General features: G+C 43.9%; 1 protein-coding gene across 6 annotated transcripts in view; it reads left to right on the forward strand.

The window, feature by feature from the left end:
• Nucleotides 1-165: 165 nt before the first annotated feature.
• FAM118B (family with sequence similarity 118 member B) overlaps nucleotides 166-16573 on the forward strand; it is a 25281-nt gene continuing 8873 nt past the window's right edge. For 2 of the 6 annotated variants that reach the window (XM_072426483.1, XM_072426488.1), the window contains exons 1-3: nucleotides 166-248; nucleotides 3720-3829; nucleotides 15630-15686. The gene's annotated coding sequence lies outside the window, so the exon portion shown is untranslated. Of the gene's footprint in view, nucleotides 249-3719; nucleotides 3835-8538; nucleotides 8928-15629; nucleotides 15687-15875; nucleotides 16063-16573 lie in introns of those variants that run through there. The other 4 variants (XM_072426486.1, XM_072426485.1, XM_072426487.1 and 1 more) reach the window with 4 other exon arrangements.

The raw sequence follows: 16573 nt of genomic DNA on the forward strand, positions 1-16573 counted from the left end.
CTGGATTCAGCAGACCTGACATACAATAAATATATTATAAAATCCTTGGCAAGTAAAAACAATTTTTTGTTGAGTTGTGTAATGAGCCCCATCCAGTGTAGATCAGTTGGGTTGCAGTACCCCTAATTGTACACCAGGTGACAGCAGAGCACCCCGGCCGGCGCGCTGTATAAGAAGTGTGGTCCCGGGCGCTCGCCGTAGATGAGGCGGCTGTGAGGCGGAGAGAGGAGCTGGTTGTCACCCTGCAGGTAATTGTGTCCGGTGTCCCCAGCACTGCATACAGCACACACCGGGCACCACAGACAGCCTGAGCTCCGTACACCTCCACATACAGCACTGAGTACACAACACGGACTGCGGCCCGCACTGCACTCATCACCATGGATACAGAGCAGAGGGATGGCATCCCCTCCCCCCCATACATTGTATTATATAGAGTACACACTGCTCACTGACACCTCACTGACAGGTCACTGACCCTTGCCCACACCTCACTGACACCTCGTTTACACACTGCAGCCCTCCCCATACACTGCACTTCTACCCCCCCACACACCCTGCGCTGTGCCCCGCAGATTACCCAGCGCTGTGCCCTGCAGATACACCCTGTACTGTGCCCCGCAGTTACCCCCCATACCCTGCGCTGTGCCCCCACATTTGCCCTTCCCACTTGTTGATCAGTCATCCGGTTCAGCTCCACTCCTTGGAGGCTTTATGATGGGAGACCTGCTGGGAGTTGTAGTCCTCTGGTTGCTGTGAGCTGCATTGTTATGTACAGAAATCTGAGCTCCACCACTGCGCTTTCACTGAGCTCAGATCACCGCATCGCCATAGCAACACCCAGCGCAGGATGCAACGCATGTCCGTGCATTCTGTACACACAACACATACGTGTAACATAAAATCATATACACACACACACACAACACGTGTAATATAATATAATATGAGCGTATGTACACGAGCACAAACTCATGAGAACATACATGCACATGTGTAATATGAAAGTAATGGTGGAATACATACACACATGCTGTAATTGGTTCACTCATATGCAAATGTAACACAAGAGTAATGAGAGCATACGTGTGCACATGTGTTGCATGTCTTGTTGCCATGGGATCCTACATACACACACATGTTCAATGAGTAATGAGGACACACATGGCACACGTGTAATATGAGCACATGTAACACTCCCCCGGTATTTCATATGGCGGGAACAGGACCCCCATATGTTGGTACCACCATGTCCTGGGGCCCCATATGTTGGTACCACCGTGTCCTGGGGCCCCATATGTTGGTACCACCGTGTCCTGGGGCCCCATATGTTGGTACCACCGTGTCCTGGGGCCCCATATGTTGGTACCACTGTGTCTTGGGGCCCCAGATCCCCCCAAATGTTGGTCCTGCCATGTCCTGGGCCCTCAGACATCCGCACCTGGTATGAGACTTTCCCAATCTTTGGTTCCTCTGTTCTGCTACCCTGTGCCCCTCCTCTGTGATCTGAGCCCCCCTATTCTTGGACTATCCAGTCTCCATGGCATTGGACCCCCAGTGGTGACCTCTCATCTGATTGGCTGGCCCCTGTGTCTTCCTCCTATGTATTAGGTAAGCCGGCGGTAATTCCTGGCAAACATTCTGCGGTCACCTTTCATTGTAGTGACTCCTGTAAGGTGATAAGAGGTGCAGCGTGTTTGTTGTAGGTCACCGCTGTGTACACGCCGGGCGTGCAAATTCATTCCTTTTAAGTCCTGGAAGAGGGCAGAAAACAGAAATAAACATGGCGATGACACAATCCTGTCTATAAAGTGACAACCATTGCAACATCGCTCAGGTGGGAGCACCCCACTCCTCCTCTAGGATGATGGGATTGGCCTCCCCGACTCATACCATACATGGTGCCAACACCGCCATGCCACACAAGGTGCTACACAATGACCCGACCTAGAGATCTGCCAGATTCTGGTTGTATCCGGAAAGAAATTTATTACTTTAAAGCCCAACATTCCAGGAGCATGAAATCAAATGGCGTGAAAGATTTTACATTTCTTGTTTCTAAAAAAGCAGCCACAGCTGGAGTAGAACTGGCTGTGCCCTGCCAGCATGCTGCAGAGATGGACCCTTGTTCTTTCTTTTTTGACCAGGTGTCAGCTGACCATGGCCGGACGCTGCTATTGGCTGACAATAGTTTCCTTATAAGGAAATATCTGATTTTTGCACACCCTGCACAATACGGATAAGAATGGCAGCCCCGGCTGATTTGTGTTATCTTTGTGTGTCTTTCCAATTTATTATTATTAAACAGGATTTATATAGCGCCAACATATTACGCAGTGCTGTACCAAGAGCCCCCAAGAGCTTACAATCTAGTAGATGTTTATCCTCCGTGGCCTCTATCTGAGGACTCTGACCTCCACCACCCAGGAATCCTCCTTATTTACAGCCGGTATTGTCTGACCTGTGCGGACCGCCCTGGATATAACAATGCAAACATGAACTTTGTGCGGCAGCTGTAAAGATGGGAAATGATCCCTTTTATGGGAATAGTTGGAACTCCGAGGCTGCTGATTATCTGTTTATGGCACTTAAAGGATTACTCTGCAGCATGGCGACACTTCTGCTTTTGGCCTGTCATGAAAAATTCAAGAAAAAACTAGTTATCTTTCCTGCTGCCTGCACCTCCAGATCTGCCTGATGGGTCTCCTACAAATCTCACAATGGCTTCAGTACTTTCTGAGCAAGCACAAGAGTTCAGACTTTGCTCCCACTTGCTCGTTCCAAAGCACTAAATTCAGAGGCAGCCAGATAATAGGAATTTTAGCGTGAGGACTCCTTAAGTTTTATCAGGCAGACTTGACGCCCCCTAGATTTTCCTTAAGCACAAATATCAGACTTGACCATATAAAGCCTCATGTATATACTTCTATATTGGAACAGCTTGTGTGGGAGGGGCTTAGCAACCCCACCCACTACAGACTGCTGGCAGTAAACTACAGAAGGGGGCGGAGACAAGACCGGTCATTGCTGCTCTCCCTTCTTGTGCCGGGAGCTCCTGCAGAAAATGTTACACTGCACAAATCTGAATGAAATACACAAAGCAGATCAGCCGCCAGTGCTAGTGCACCCATTCACGGGGGGTGGGGATTCCAGGATCCCCCAAATATGAAGGTGAGAATTCTCTCCCAGTCTGAGCTCTGCTTTCCGTAGTTTACATAGGACTAATGCCAGGTCCCTTTCAGCTGCCTATACTGATTGTATTTAAACAAACACTGTAAGTGATTTCCTAACATATACAGGTCTGTATCTACCTAAACTGGTTAAAGCTCTGAAATAAAATAAGAGATGTGTGCTGTTACTTGAATCTGTGTTTGTGTATTTTGTTCAGATCTGTGCAGTCATCTAGGGACACATTTTATTTCTCTGCAGCAACTTATTGTAATACAGACCTGGTCACTGCTGCTCTCTCTCCTTGTGCTGGGTGACTGGTCCTGTCTCCGCCTCTTCCTGTGGTTTTCTACTGGCAGCCTGTAGTGGGTGGAGCTGCTTGGCCCCTCCCACAGCTCTTCTCAGGTTATGTACATTCCAGTAATGATGTCGCTAATATTTACCATTTATTTTATTTACTAGTTATATATACACCTTTATATTGATAAATGTGGGGTTAGAAAGTCATTTGGTAACTGTGGTTAATATGAAATATTTTCATTTTATTTCAGAGTCCGGGGTCTGAAGCCCCATGTCCTGTGAAGTGTGGCATTGATCCCTGCATTGTCCCCATCACAGTTGGATTCTATGGCGATCTTGTGACGTGAATATCGGCCTAGAGGTGAGGTAATGATTGGCCTGTCTGGGGCACGAATCTTTTCCACACACTGATCCGTGAAGGTTACTGACACCATCGTTATACATTCATCATTGGATTCACTCACTGTCCTGTAGATGTGTATGAGCTTTGTGGCTATTGTGATGAGTTTATATTTTGGATCCAATGCTGGTTAAAGTATATTTTTTCATTTTGGATACAATGCAGTGTTCTCCCTAGACCCTTTTAGCTGGGCGCACTGCCCGGCACCTTTCAGTGACCACTTGTTTTTGGGTAGTAACTGAATTAGTTGGGTTAACTACCTGCCTACAGCTAATCCCACCCATCTTAAATAAAATTCTGGGGAGAATACTACAATATAGGATCTCAGGGTAAATAGAATCCACATCTTGGACAGTTTACACAATAACAGGTGTCCCCATGATGTCCCCATTACAAGATTTCCCCTCTTCTGTTTACAACCTCAGATGTTTTGCATTTTCAGTTCAGATGACAGTGGTCACCATTGTCACAAAAAGGGGGAATTTGAGATTGTAGAAAGGAAAGCACCTACCTCAGCTCCTGCTGTGTCCCCATCAGATAACTCTGCTCACTTCCTATTTTACAAGTTAGAACAGGAAGTGAAAGGTAATCAAAGGCACCAACAAAAACCTTTTTTCTTAAAAAGCGTAGAGAGGGGTTTGGGATTTTTTTGTCTATCTGACCCCAGGAGGAAGATTTACCCCTCACGTCTTTTCTAGGTAATAGGGGGTACACAGAACAGGAAATCACCTCTGGTGGGGACACAAGTAGCAAACCATGTATAACAATACATCTGTGCATTGCATTTTTTTTAAACATTTACCAACAATTTGCAAACTGCAACCGAACACAAACTCATTGCGTGTTGGAGGAGACCACATTGGCAAACAAGGAGTAAGGTCAGATTCTTACCCCCCTGTGGTGTTACCACTCATGGCATTGTGGTTTGCATTGCTGGTACTTACCTGTGTCTGCTCGGTGCACCTACTGTACATATGGGTGGCAGCAGAGCTTGCCTGACTCATGGGCTTCTGGAATGCCAATGCACAGAAAGCCGATATCGGGTGCACAGGCCGTGTCACAGCGCAGCTGGTTTTATATTGAATGCTCAGATTTACTGTTTAATTGCCTAATTTACTTCTGCATTTTGGTCTCTTTTGTGAATAGTAATGTTTTATTTATTATGCAGTGGTGGTTAGAATGGGGAAGTCATCATTGATTAGAGATTATTTTTTTTCTATATAAAAGCTGCAGTTTGGTGCTCAGAACAATGACGTGGCAACAATGAGACCCGGAACACCGACACCCCAGTACTTTGGATTCCAAAAAATAATCACATGGGGAGGCCTGTGGGTTACCCCCCTCCCTCCAGCGGAGAGGCCCGTGGGTTACCCCCCTCCAGTGGGGAGGCCCGCGGGATCCCCCCATCCAGTGGGAAGGCCGGTGGGTTCCCCCCTTCCTGCAGGGGAGTCCCTGACACACAAGGTCATGTGACCTTTATTTTGTATCTTTTACATACACACCGACAATTTCTGTATCTTTTTATAATGGTTGGGAACGTTGTTAGGATTTGGCACCATATGGTGAGCTGGTTTCCCAACCCGTCCAGAGGTTTCGTATTTTGTTACAAGATTTTCTTATTTTCATCATTTACAGCTCTTGCCGGATCCTGGCCCTCCAATGCTCCCAGTCTCTCACCAATTCCAACATTTTACCAGCGGATTCCTTTGAAAAATAACGAAGGATTCCCATATTGTCTAAACAAGTCCCAGATCTATTTAAGTATTTGATGCATAGGGACTCCGCTAACTGATCCAATTCCTCCTAAATTTGTGTCTCACACCCTCCCCCCTCCCAGGCGCTGCAGATCACAGTAGGAGGGTCCAGTGCTGTCAATCCAGAAAACAGTGGGCGGGACTGGGTGTGGCCAATGGATCCGCCTTGTGAATCAGCAATGACTGTTGATAGCCACACTCCCTGCAACATCTTCATGAGGGTAACTACTCTGCTCTGAATTCAGAAGTAGTGCTGTATTTGTGTCACCCAATCACAGGAAACAGCTTTAGATGGACTCTACTGGCAGGATCAGCAACTGCTAGGGGGCTTTCCTGTCCAAGAGAGGACATACCGTGTCAGTGGGACAGGAAGTGAGGGCAATTCCTTCAAATTAATGCTTCCAACCCCAGCCTGCTCTCCCAATTATAAAAACCCAAAATTGTGTGTGTGTGTGTGTGTGTGTGTGTGTGTGTGTGTGTGTGTACGCGCTATAACAGACCTCTGGTGTCCTATTGTTCTATAATGTGTTGGCTGGATGTGCACAGCGGGGATTTGACTCTTTCCAGTTGTCATTCCCAGTGTTTTGTCTCTTCTTGCCTGCATGTGTCCTACTAAGCCCGGAGTCACCCTGCAAGATTCTAAACAATTCTCCTTCTGGGGACATAACAGCTTGTTAGTACATGAATCCCATCTCCTTCATTACATAAAAATCTGAAATGTGTGCACACTATGTAATAAAATCCAATAAGGTGAAGGTGAGAATTTACCATGGGCAGGATCAACTGCCAAGGAATGTGAGGTTAAAGTGGACCTCCAGACAAAAGAAGCTAAATATTCAGTATGTTCTGTCTTCCATTCATTTGTAGCTGTCCAGCCAGTCTTGTGCTTCTCACACCCCTTCTAATCTGCATGGCACCACTAAAGCCCATTGCAGCGTCCCGTCCCGTGATTATTGCGCTATGAGCCACAAATGGCACCGCAGCTCTAAGAGTACGTGTGAATGTGCATTCACTGGTGTATGTGTTCTGCATTGTATTGTGGTAATGTATGTGGGGACCTATTGGTAGCACCCCAAAAATGAGACTTGTTTCCTTCTCCAAAGTTCAACCCCCTTCATCCTGAGCCTCCCTGCGCTTCTCTGACTCTCGGAGGAGGATTGGGATCAGCGACTTTGTGAATGATCCCCAGGGAGGGGAGCTGCTGAATGGGGAGACCTAGAGTACCCCCACAGAGAGCAACGTGGCTCCAATGCATAGATCAGCACTACCATCAAATCCCACCTACCTACCTGATACACAAATCCCTCCACACCTCCTCCCCCACCTACCCACCGATACACAAATCCCTCCACTGCTCCTCCCCCACCTATCTACCTGATACACAAATCCCTCACACGCACAGCTTCTAAAAAAAGACTTTTCTAGAGCTACCCCGACTCTCTGGAATGGTCTTCCTCGTCCTATTCGGCTTGCTCCCAACGCTTCAACCTCACCTACCTGTCTTCTTCTGTCTCCTAAACCCTCACTACTCACCCACCATTCCATGTCCCCCTCTTATTGTGTGATACTTCCCCCACCTCCTAGATTGTAAGCTCTTCGGGGCAGGGTCCTCCTCTCCTCCTGTGTCACTGTCTGTATCTGTCTGTCATTTGCAACCCTATTTATTGTACAGCGCTGCGTAATATGTTGGCCCTATATAAATCCTGTATAATATTTTCTGATGTATTGCTGTCCCATCCATATGACTGAGCAACTCTAACACAATGCATGTTACCATACAAATGCCGGCCTTAGTTCTGTGTAGTAACATTGTCATTTCTTCTATTGATTTAGATTCTGATACATTTCATTGGTTTGCAGCTTGTAAACTAGTGTTGCCATTGTCTTGCACTGGAACTTGAAGGATATTGGAAGCAGAAAGACATAATTTATTAGCACCCTAATACATGCTTCGAAGGTGCTTTTTAAACCCTTAGGGGTATGTTTATATAGTGATTTATTCAACAAAAGTTCTTGTTGTGAACTGAGATGGGTAAATAGACTTTTTGTAGGTATTGAGTAGACATAGATTAATATAAAAATACATTGGTTTAATAGTGAGTGTGATTCTGGATTTGTCCAGTAGGTGGTACTGTGCTTGTTTTAAACTCACAAAGAACTGCACTTGTATTCCTGGTGAATTAAAACGGATACAACACCACCTAGTGGACGGATGATGAATAACCCCCTCTGAACCTGCTGCTAAACCATTCATGTGAACCAATTTTCACCCAACATAAAGTGGTAAAGTATTGAATGTTGTACTGTAATGTTTTTATTGTACACATCCCCAACCCTCAAGCAGATGTAAAACAATAACTGACTGACTTTATGCCTCTTTGCAGCCACTGTTTTCATGCCCTCCAGTGGTGGTTGCATGGCATTTCCCAGGGTGGGTTGTGTTGACAAGTTGGTCTGACTTATGGTAGGATCCTCTCTTATCCTCTTATAGGGATCTTTCTTAATAATACAAAAAGCCGCTGCATAACATTTTTTTGTTGTTCAGTCTGTATGTTGCCCTGGGGTGATGTGGGCTGTGTTGGCGGCTGGTTGCTATAGTTATACGCAGTCTATTTGCAAATCTTCTATCCTCTCAGGCTTAAAATAATTCCCAAGGAATGCAATGCTTGGGATATGACTGCAGCGCTACCTGCATAGGATTCTGCATACTCAAGGCAGCCAAACCGGAGGATAGAAGGACTTTGGCTGAGGAGCCCAGGGCAGCCAGAAAGCAACATTAGTGGATGAAGAATACAATGCAGGAAGCATGAATACAGCTGGTAGTCAGACACTCCCAGAATATTCGGGTGGATTGCACCCAATGAGTCCTCTGCTTGGTCTGTTCACTTTAAAAACTATAGCATTTTCTTTTTCTAGCTGTGGTCCCCACATTGATAGCCTTTAAGATTGCCTTCCGTGGCTGCTTCTGCTTGTGACATAAAATCTGACTCTTCATTCATCAACAACTCACAAAGCAACACCTCTGCCAGCAGCTGCAGAATGCAGTTATATCTGGGAATGTGTTGTGCAAGTGAGTGCAGCAGGGCCAATAATGGCAGATGAGAGTCATGCTGGGCAATTCGTCCCGGGCACCTCACAGCTGGCACAACACGTGGAGCTGCGTATTACAGTCAGCTGTTACATCACTTTCCTAGACGGACCTGAGCCGGAGGGGGCGGCCCTACTCCTTGTACTTATAACCTGAGCAAACACCGAGACAATGAGACAACCAGAGCGAGCACCACCTGAGCAATCCCTGCACTGATGTATGTACAACACCCATACTTCCTCTTCTGTGTTACAATGTATTTTTCATGTATTGTTTTACCTCCTCCTATGTATTATACTTTTAGATAATATATATATATATATATATATATATATATATATATATATATAAAATACTTTTAACACCTCTTGTGTATTATACTTTTTCCACCACTTATGTATTATAATTTTATCTCCTCCAATGTATTATACTTTTATCTCCTCCTTCTCCTATGTACAAATATTATACCTTTACCTTCTCCTTCGCTCCTATGTATTATACTTTTACCTCCTCCTCCTTCTAATGTATTATATATTTACTGCCTCCTCCTACTTGTATGTATTATATATTTACCTCTGTATTATACTTTTACCTCCTCCTCCTATGTATTATACTTTTACTTCCTCCTCGTTTATATTTTACCTACTTTTTTGCCTCCTCCTCCTCCAATGAATTATACTTTTACCTCCTACTCCTTTGTATTATACTTTTACCTCCTACTCCTATGTATTATACTTTTACCTCCTACTCCTATGTATTATACTTTTACCTCCTCCTCCTATGTATTATACTTTTACCTCCTACTCCTATGTATTATACTTTTACCTCCTCCTCCTTTGTATTATACTTTTACCTCCTAGTCCTCTTTTGTATTCTACTTTTACCTCCTACTCCTCCTCCTCCTATGTATTACACTTTTACCTCCTACTCCTCCTCCTATGTATTATACTTTTACCACCTCCTCCTATGTATTATACTTTTTTACCTCCTCCTCCTCTTCTGTAATATACTTTTACCTCCTCCTCCTATGTATTATACTTTTACCTCCTCCTCCTATGTATTATACTTTTTTACCTCCTCCTCCTCTTCTGTAATATACTTTTTTTACCTCCTCCTCCTCTTCTGTAATTTCCTTTTTTTTTTTACCTCCTCCTCCTCCTATGTAATATACTTTTTTTTAACTCCTCCTCCTATGCAATATACTTTTTTACCTCCTCCTCCTATGCAATATACTTTTTTACCTCCTCCTCCTAATTTAATATATATTTACTGCCTCCTCCTCCTTGTATGTATTATATATGTACCTCCTCTTCATATATATTTTACCTCCTCTTATGTAATATACTTTTTTACCTCCTCTTCCTTCGTATTATACTTTTACCTCCTCCTCCTCCAATGAATTATACGTTTTCCTCCTCCTATGTTATTATACTCTTACTTCCTCCTCCTCCTCTTCTTTATTATACTTTTACCTCCTCCTCTTATGTATTACACATTTTCCACCTCCTCCTGTGTAATATACTTTTACCTCCTCCTCCTGTGTATTATACTTTTTTACCTCCTCCTCCTCCTCTGTATTATACTTTTTTACCTCCTCCTCCTCCTCTGTATTATACTTTTTTACCTCCTCCTCCTCCTCTGTATTATACTTTTTTACCTCCTCCTCATCTTCTGTAATATACTTTTTTTTACCTCCTCCTTCTCCTATGTATTATACTTTTGTCTCCTCCTCCTATATATCATACTTTTGCTTCCTCCTCCTATGTAGTATTTACTTTTATACCTCATCCTCCTCCTATCTAATATTTCCTTTATACCTCATCCTTCTCTTATGTAATATACTTCTTTACCTCCTCCTATGTATTTTACTTTTATCTCCTCCTTCCCCTCTGTATTATACTTTTACCTCCCTGTGTTTTCTATATGGTTACTTTTTTATATGTATTATTTAATTACCTTCCCATATATTATCAATGTAACTCTTTGTGTCTATTATAGCTTTACCTCCACTCCCCTCTTATCACTCTGCTTCTGTTGAGCCCGGCTTCTAAAATTATGCTCTGCCAGCTGTTGTGTCCCACGTTGGCTTGTACTCCTGGGTCACTGCTGCTTATATTATGTTGCATTATTTTACAAATATGTATTGTATGTATTGTATTGTATTGTATGTATTGTGAATGGTTTTAGTTGTTTCTATCTCCTATACACATTGCTGTATCTGTCATCGCTGCTACTTTGTCACAGCAATACTCAGAATCCATTCCTCAGTTGCCAGTGGGTTTGGTAATTCTTCTTGGCACCGCTGCGGTTGGTACAGAGAGGTGTTTTAGACCTGTTTTTACCTTTGATGTGTTCACCATATGTTCACCATGTGTTCGTGAGTCTGATCTGCATTGACATTGAGCTTTATCAAGAAAAAAAAAAGCAGAGTACAAATTTATAGCCTGGAAAAGTTAAAACATTTTAGATAGATGTCTCTTGGATTGCGATGTTCGGAACTTGTAACCAAGAATCGCAACCAAATCTCTATCCCCTCATTTCTTGTCCCATTTAGAAAATATCCATACATATGGACCAGGTACCCGAACACATTTGGACCTGACTTATTAAAACCCTCCAAGACTGGAAAACTCTATCATTGGAGAATCTGATTGATTCAGCAAACCTGGAATCAATTTCTTAATTATTTGTTATTGGTAAATGTTTTCAATCCTAGACCAGATCCATTCCAGGTTTGCTGGACCCAGGATTTCCCATGACAATCTATCTTCTCCAATCTTGGAGAGCTTTAATAAATCTGGTCCATTCTGATCTGGAGAGATTATGCCTCTTCCAACCCCAGCTGTGGTAATTACTGATGGAAGGTTGCTGATTAAACCTCTGGAATAACTCTGCCGGGCAACCCGAATGCTAGAGATAAGGATATCGCTGTCTAGATTTATATTTCTGCTTTTAATGGTTGAAATGGTGTCAAGTGTTTGGGTATTGCTGAGAATAAAATTGGAGCAGCACAAACCCAGCAATGTGGTCTGTGGAAGGGAGGTCCGGCTTCTCCAAAATTTAGAGGTAAAACGTTGGATCTCAGGGCTTCACTTCCCTGCCTGGTTAGGGTTCATTTTGGGGCAATGCTGCCTTTGTATCCTGTATTGACTCTAAATTAATATATTGGTGATCTGAGCATTATTCCCTGTTCAGTATTTTCCCCAGAATTTTTTATTAAGCTGGGTGGGAAGAAGCTGTAGGTGGGTGGCAGCCTCTGTATTGTAACCCTCATCAGTAACCATTCACAAACAGCTGGGTGGTTATTGAAAAGTGCCAGGCGATGCGCCCGGCTAAAAGGAGCTGGGGAGATCACTGATGTTACCATATGATGGGAATATATGTCCATGAGCCCTGTGCTGGTGGCCGTCTATCCTTATAATAAAAGCCTTTGCATCGTATTCACATTGGGTATGCTGGTTCATTTGCTATACATTGCATTTCTCTCTGCAGTAAGCTACACCTAACAATTTGATTGTACAATATCCATGCTATCTGCTTTAAATATAGCAAGGGCTTACTTAAATCATTTTATTCAATGTTCATACTATCTGACAGATCCAGGTATACCATTGATCTTGATAGATCTAAAGGACATTGCACCTTCAGATAACAGTAATCTCCCCAGAATTTTTTTTAAACTGGGTTGGAAGAAGCTGTAGGCAGGTGGTGGCCCCTGTATGTGACCCAACCTTTCAGTAACCCAAAAACACCCGGAAGGTTCCTGTATAGTGCTTGGAGGTGCACCCAGCTAAAACAGCCAGGGGAGAACACTTGTTTATTTGACCGGTTCCAGTGAACAATTCTTAATTTCCCCCAATCATGCAATTGAAGACTTTTCATATTGAAGAATTGTAGCTAAGTTGGATACAAGCTGTAACATTCCAGAGCTGGGATTTATGATCGGTGGCTTTGGATTCTGCATGGTGTTTGGCATTGGTTGGAGTTGCACAAGCTGAGTAGTCACATAATTGTTTTTAAGCCGGGTGGGATAAAATTGTAGAGTGGTGGCAACCCCTGTATTGTGACCAAACTCTGCAGTAACCACCCAAAAACAGGTGGATGGTTGCTGAAAAGTGCCGGGTGGTGCACCTGCCTAAAAGGGGCCGGGGAGATAACTCGATGTGTGATTGTGTTTCATGGTAATTCAGAGCGTGCGTGTGGTTTTCATTCTGTAGGCTGGGTGTGCAGTGGCCTTGTGGTGTCAGACGAAACTGAACTGTTTTTAATACTATAATTATGATGCCCTCTGTGACACAGCCGGAAAAAGTTAGCCTGATAGAAAGCGCCGACATTTCACCAGATGGAAACCCTAATTGCATGACGGTTTGCTATGTGCAATATAAACAATTGCTGTTATTTTTTCATTAGGTATTACATCTCGGTGCAGTTACTTTCTGCCCATGTGCACTACAGCAATGGCCGCATAATGGCTTTCCTGATAAGAGATCCCCTTGCCTACAAGAAGTGTAATCAAATGGCAATTCGTAGTCCTCAATCTGTCCTTTTTTTTTTTTTTTTGACCATGCAAGATCCTAATTGGTAGATAGGGACAGGGCGTTGTCACCCTAAAGCAGGAAGTGCTTACATTTTTTCACTTCCTGTTTGAGAGACCACGCCCTGTATCTTATATGAGAATATAGGTATTGGGTTTACATCCACAATAAAAAAAACAATTATATTGCATGGTGCACATGTACCTTGCCTGTTAGATCCATGTGGGAAAGTGATTGGCTTACAGTGCGGAAATCCTGCCCGTAACTTCCACAAGTATCATGTATTCTGTGTGTGTTTCAGTTGGAAGCTCTGATTGGTAAATTGGTATCATGCAACTATATGACTACACACCACAATATTCTCCTGAGAGGCAGCACCTGTATTGTCACCCAAATTTTTAGTAACCACCCAAAAGCAGCCGGGTGGTTACTAAAAAGTGCCGGGCAGTGCGCCCGGCTAAATAGTACTGGGGAGATCACTGCACTCCTAACTTGCTCATGTCAAATTGTTCTGTCTTCTTTAGGTCTTGATGCAAAGAAAAGAAAAACGGCAAGCTGCACACAATGAATCTGTGTCCTGCTCATAACTTTATTAGCTCCAGGTGAACTAAGGTGATCCCAGAACCGGCCCATTCCAGACTTAATCATAGAGTAGGAGCCGGGAACAATAATGTTTTGAGCTCAGGTCAGATTTATGGTGTGCAGCCCGTCGTTCTCCTTTGTACCTCAATGTGAGGAGCTGACGGCACCAGTAATCAAACCTGCACCATTACTGATTTCAGGGCTGCTTAATCTGGTTCAGCTGTCACTCTAGTTTCAAACAAAGGAATACACTAGGGGCCCATTTGCACCTGGGCCCTACATTGCATCTACCTATTCGACCCCCAATATATTTTTGCTTTCATCTATTTTTGCGCCATAACACCAAGCAATGCTTTGCAATTCAAGTGGCTGCATCTGGGTGCCAGATTTAGGACTGCACATCATACAAACTCGTATTCCTGCAGTGCAGAGGTCTAAATGGGCCCTAAAGATCTCTCTTTACTTCCATTGCCCAAATGTCCACATCTCGCCTACCACAGCCCCCAGGCCTTGCTGGCCCCATATAACTCCAGTACAGCATGGTGGCTTAGTGGTTAGCTTTCTGGCATTTGCAGCGCTGAGTCCCAGGTTGGAATCTCGGCCAGGACTCTATCTGCATGGAGTTTGTAGGTTCTCCCCATGTTTGTGTGGGTTTTCCTCTTGGTACTCCTGTTTCCTAACACATTCCAAAAACATGCAGTTAAGTTATTTGTTTTCCCCCCAAAATTGACCTTAGTCTGTATTAAAGACATATGACTATGGTAGGGACATTAGATTGTGAGCTCCTTTGAGGAGTCATTGACATGACTATGGACTTTATACAGCGCTACATAATATGTCGGCGCTATATAAATACTGTGTAATAATAATAAAAATAATTGGGTAATTAATTCATTAAGCATGCATAGCGAGAAACACACCGAGGCTGCGTGTGATTACCATCTGTGTGTATCTTTGTTTTCTGAAGAAACCTCCCAATTATTTGGCTTTTCTTTGAAATTTAATCTCAGTTTATCTCAGCGTGAATTCTCCTCTATCATCTCTAGTGTCCCAATCCCTTTACTCCTGCAAAACAAACAAACCAAAGGTTTCTTTTGCAATGATCAGCTATCCTAAGTAATATTAAAATTTAAGAAACTATTCTAATAGTTTTGATACAAATAAATATTTCCAACTAACTGCAAAAAGAATCTCCATGTCTGAATGTAAATGAAATAACTTTGCTAGACATCGGTAGCCAAACCCTGATCAATGTATGCACAACCAGCAGTGTTCTTCCCGGTCTCTTTTAGCCGGGCGCACCACCCAGCACTTTTCAGTAACCACCCGGCTGTTTTTCAGGTGGTTAGTGAAGATTTGGTTCACAATACAGGGCCAGCCACCCGCCTACAGCTTCTTCCCACCCATCTTAAAAAATATTTCTTGATTTTTACCTGGCATAACCGATGTGCACCCAGTAACCAGCCTGCACCACCTAAAAGCTCTGCCTGTTGCTATTGTAAACAGCTAGGAGTACTCTCATTGGTTGCTGGTTGTTAGAAGCACTCCCTGCTGTTAACAATAGCAACAGGCCAAGCTGTGACATTATTGTAAATGTCTGTGTGACTGTACAGTCGCATTGTAATATGTGTGGCCAGCTTTAGATTGTGAGCTCTGATGCACCCGGCTGGAACAATGAAATAAATAGGAGTTCATTGAGCAGTTCCCGTGCTTTGTGACCTTTATTGTTATTCTGTAATAACCTCATTTATAAATATGCTGTCTGGAGATAAAGTTTATCATAAAGCTTTGTGTTCCAACAGAGACCACATGCAGTGAGGAGGCTCTGTGAGGAAGAGGAAGCCACAGGTCACAGCAAGGTAAACATTGGCAGCCACTGGCCGTCTTGCTGACACAAGAATGTCACTTATGTGTATGAAAGTTTTTTTTTTCCTCTTAGCACAGGGACAGCGCCTCCCCGGCACGGTCTGTGCTGCCATGGAGACGTCTAGCCCATTCTGGCTCGTCTCCTTGCTCGCTGGAAATTGCAGTCCGGTTCCAGCCCTGAGCCATTAATGCCCAGGTTTAATCCTAGAGAAAGCTTTTTCGGCTACTCTGGATTTATTACTCTGCGGACAGCTGGGATTTGAGGCTGTAAGATAGCGGCGCTTTCTGACATCTGTTCCTATCAAGTGACACCAGATCTTCCCCCCTGGATACTAGAGGGAGCCGGGCAGTCATACAGCTTGGCAGGAGGTCTGTAGAGTGGCTGGCACATGGTAAAGGGCACGTGCGCCATGGGGCACATTGGATAGGGCACAGGCACTATAGGCCAGATCGGAGAGGTCATGTCAGAGTTGATAAAGATACTTTGTGACACATCAGGGAGGGCACATTACCTGGGCAGCCCTACAGCTTGGCAACAGGTCTGTAGAGTAAATGGCACAGAGGACAAATGCACGCCAGGTCATATTTAGAAGGGCACAGGAACTCTGAGGCAAAGCAGACAGGGCTTATCAAATTAGGCACTTTAAATATGGGATACATCAGAAAAGGCACAGAAACTGTGACCCATTAGAAAGAGTGCACTGTTGATGGCACAAACACTGTGTGACACATTAAAGAGGGCACAGTTGAAACATTGTGCAAACAAATGGGCAAAGACATTATGTGTCGAATCACAGGGGCCGCATATATCTTGTGTCAGATTGCAGGGGGTTCGCAGATATCTTGTGCCAGATTGCAGGGGGGTCGCAGATATCTTGTG

This window comes from Pyxicephalus adspersus, chromosome 11, assembly GCF_032062135.1.
Source record: "Pyxicephalus adspersus chromosome 11, UCB_Pads_2.0, whole genome shotgun sequence".
In the NCBI taxonomy this organism is placed as follows: domain Eukaryota; kingdom Metazoa; phylum Chordata; class Amphibia; order Anura; family Pyxicephalidae; genus Pyxicephalus; species Pyxicephalus adspersus.